At 49.8% G+C, this 4,030-nt stretch overlaps 1 non-coding gene across 1 annotated transcript; it reads right to left on the bottom strand.

The window, feature by feature from the left end:
- Positions 1-3,538: 3,538 nt before the first annotated feature.
- Positions 3,539-3,610, bottom strand: TRNAC-GCA (transfer RNA cysteine (anticodon GCA)). The gene has a single exon. It is a non-coding gene; the product is annotated as a tRNA-Cys (tRNA).
- Positions 3,611-4,030: the final 420 nt, after the last annotated feature.

The following is a 4,030-nucleotide window of genomic DNA, read 5'->3' as shown; positions in this document are numbered from 1 at the left end:
GGCTTGTTTGTACCTCAACGTTGCCTCCAGCCCTTCACACCAACTACCACCACTGCCTCCAGCCCTTCAGCCCACCACCCAGGGCCACTCACTTCCACACCAACAACCTTCTTCCTATGGCGCCTCCCCCCCACCACCACCACTACATATGTAGGATATGGTTAAGTCGTAAAGCAAAAAAATGTGTGTTAGGGGGCACTCGGATTTGAGCCAAGGACCTCTTGATCTGCAGTCAAATGCTCTACCACTGAGCTATACCCCCGCAACACATGGCTTGCCAGGGTAACCGCACAGAGGGGGGATTCGAAGCTAAGTCCGAACTAGCTCTCGGCTTGCCTGTACTATCCCAGTCAAATGTATATGAACCGGTGGGGAAAAAAATGATTTTGTCAAAACAGGCCAAGACCACAGTCATCCTTGCTAGTTTCCATGAAGCTCTCATGGTCTAGTGGTTAGAGCTGCTGCCTTGGAGCAGAGAGGTTGTGAGTTCAAGTCCTGTGAACACCCTGAAGCTCGTTTGGAGAAATTGTGGCAGCATAGTGTGGAAGCGGAGGAGTGTGTGTGTGTGTGTGTGTGTGTGAAGTGGTTGATGGTCGGGCACCCATAAGGTGTTGGAGAAGGAGCTCTGGTGTGGATGGCTGTGGTAGCTGGTATGTGAGTGTGGGTGGGAAGATTCCATAGGAAGAAGGTTGTTGGTGTGGAAGTGAGTGGTCCCGGTTCCTGGGTGGTAGTTGGTGTGAAGGGCTGGTGGCAATGGTGGTAGCTGGTGTGGAGGCAGTGGTGGTAGTTGGTGTGAAGGGCTGGAGGCAATGGTGGATTGCAGAGGAGGTTTTCTTGATATAAAAAAAAAAAAAAAAAAAGGCAAATAAAATCCCCCATCTTTTTATTTTCAACATCCCACATGCTTCTTGACATCGACCTCGCCTCAGTCCATCCATGCACCGATATCTTCCAATCCACCAGACATCCCAGGTTCTCACGATCCATCTCTTTTAACAGCTGCCATCTTCAGGGTCTTGACAGGATTCGAACTCACAACCTCTTCGCTCCAAGGCGGCTGCTCTAACCACTATGCCGTGGGAGCTGCTTGTCAGGCATATGCGGCGACCAAGGTCTTGGCCTGTTTTGGCACACAGAGCAACTGCACAGAGGAAAGGGGGGGGGGGGACTCCAACCTAAGGTGGAGCTAGCTCTCAACTGGCTATGGGAAGCCCGTTGGCTTCCTGGCTATGGTTGGGAAGATTCCATAGGAAGAAGGTTGTTGGTGTGGAAGTGAGTGGTCCCGGTTCCTGGGTGGTAGTTGGTGTGAAGGGCTGGTGGCAATGGTGGATTGCAGAGGAGGTTTTCGTGATATAAAAAAAAGGCAAATAAAATCCCCCATCTTTTTATTTTCAACATCCCACATGCTTCGACAGACACAACACCACTTTTGGCAGATCCCCAACCTAGAATCCTCCATTCCAGGCAGTGGACCACCTTCCACGATGCCCCACAACTACACCTTCCTCCGCAACGCCCTCTAACCACTTACTTACCTCGACAACTGCTCTCCTTGACATCCTCCTCGCCTCAGTCCATCCAGCGACATGCTCCAGGGTCTTCAGGGACATTGCTCTCCATTCCGCTCTTCCTGACATCCACCTCGCCTCAGTCCATCCATGCACCGATATCTTCCAATCCCATGAGTGGTGGTGGTGTGGGTGGGAAGGTTCCATAGGAAGAAGGTTGTTGGTGTGGAAGTGAGTGGTCCCGGTAATTGGTGTGAAGGGCTGGTGGCAGTGGTGGTAGTTGGTGTGGAGGCAGTAGTGGTAGTTGGTGTGAAGGGCTGGAGGCAATGGTGGATTGCAGAGGAGGTTTTCTTGATATAAAAAAAAAAAAAGGCAAATAAAATCCCCCATCTTTTTATTTTCAACATCCCACATGCTTCGACAGACACAACACCACTTTTGGCAGATCCCCAACCTAGAATCCTCCATTCCAGGCAGTGGACCACCTTCCACGATGCCCCACAACTACACCTTCCTCCGCAACGCCCTCTAACCACTTACTTACCTCGACAACTGCTCTCCTTGACATCCTCCTCGCCTCAGTCCATCCAGCGACATGCTCCAGGGTCTTCAGGGACATTGCTCTCCATTCCGCTCTTCCTGACATCCACCTCGCCTCAGTCCATCCATGCACCGATATCTTCCAATCCCATGAGTGGTGGTGGTGTGGGTGGGAAGGTTCCATAGGAAGAAGGTTGTTGGTGTGGAAGTGAGTGGTCCCGGTAATTGGTGTGAAGGGCTGGTGGCAGTGGTGGTAGTTGGTGTGGAGGCAGTAGTGGTAGTTGGTGTGAAGGGTTGGAGGCAATGGTGGATTGCAGAGGAGGTTTTCTTGATAAAAAAAAAAAAACAAAACAAAAAAAAGGCAAATAAAATCCCCCATCTTTTTATTTTCAACATCCCACATGCTTCGACAGACACAACACCACTTTTGGCAGATCCCCAACCTAGACTCCTCCATTCCAGGCAGTGGACCACCTTCCACGATGCCCCACAACTACACCTTCCTCCGCAACGCCCTCTAACCACTCACCTCAACAACTGCTCTCCTTGACGTCCTCCTCGCCTCAGTCCACCTTCCACGATGCCCCACAACTACACCTTCCTCCACAACTGCTCTCCTTGACATCCTCCTCGCCTCAGTCCACCTTCCACAATGCCCCACAACTACACCTTCCTCCAACCACTTACCTCGACAACTGCTCTCCTTGACATCCACCTCGCCTCAGTCCATCCATGCACCGATATCTTCCAATCCACCAGACATCCCAGGTTCTCACGATCCATCTCTTTTAACAGCTGCCATCTTCAGGGTCTTGACAGGATTCGAACTCACAACCTCTTCGCTCCAAGGTGGCTGCTCTAACCACTATGCCGTGGGAGCTGCTTGTCTGGCATATGCTGCGACCAAGGTCTTGGCCTGTTTTGGCACACAGAGCAACTGCACAGAGGAAAGGGGGGGGGGGGGACTCCAACCTAAGGTGGAGCTAGCTCTCAACTGGCTATGTCAAGATCTCTGAATGCTAAGTGGTTAGCCTTGCCACCTTACAGTGTGAAGGTGGTGGGTTCAATCTATAAATGTAACTTAGATGTAAGTTTTGTCAAACCACAAAAAGATCAAAGAGTTACATTCGTAGATCTTAAAGGGATACTCGTGTGTCAATTTTTTTTTTTTAAATTAACTGGTGCCAAAAAGTTAGACAGATTAGTAAATGACTTGTATTTAAAGCTCTTTACTCTTATCAGCTGCTTTATACTACAGAGGAAGTTGTATGGTTCTTTTCTGTCTGACCACAATGCCCCACCAAGAAAAAATTGTGCATTAGCGGGCATTTGTATTTGAACCAAGGACCTCTTGAACCTCTGCGCTCCAGGGTGGCTGCTCATCAACTGGATGAGGCGACCAAAATCTTGCAGTGTAAAGCTAGTGGGGGTCTGCTATAAACAACATATGTAGGATGTGGTTAAGCTGTAAAAAAAAGCATGCATGTGTTAGGGGGCACTCGGATTTGAACCAAGGACCTCTTGATCTGCAGTCAAATGCTCTACCACTGAGCTATACCCCCGCAACATGCAGCTCATCTGTACCTCAACATTTTTAATTTTCTGCAATAAACTACATATGTGGGATACGGTTAAGCTTGTAAAGAAAAAAAATGTGTGTTACGGGCACTCGGACCTCTTTACATGCAGTCAAATGCTCTACCACTGAGCTTCAGCCCCACAACACGTGGCTTGTTTGTACCTCAACGTTGCCTCCAGCCCTTCACACCAACTACCACCACTGCCTCCAGCCCTTCAGCCCACCACCCAGGGCCACTCACTTCCACACCAACAACCTTCTTCCTATGGCGCCTCCCCCCCACCACCACCACTACATATGTAGGATATGGTTAAGTCGTAAAGCAAAAAAATGTGTGTTAGGGGGCACTCGGATTTGAGCCAAGGACCTCTTGATCTGCAGTCAAATGCTCTACCACTGAGCT

The sequence above is a fragment of the Hyla sarda genome, chromosome 2 (assembly GCF_029499605.1).
Source record: "Hyla sarda isolate aHylSar1 chromosome 2, aHylSar1.hap1, whole genome shotgun sequence".
Lineage (NCBI taxonomy): Eukaryota > Metazoa > Chordata > Amphibia > Anura > Hylidae > Hyla > Hyla sarda.
This window is presented reverse-complemented; position numbering and strand designations above follow the sequence as displayed.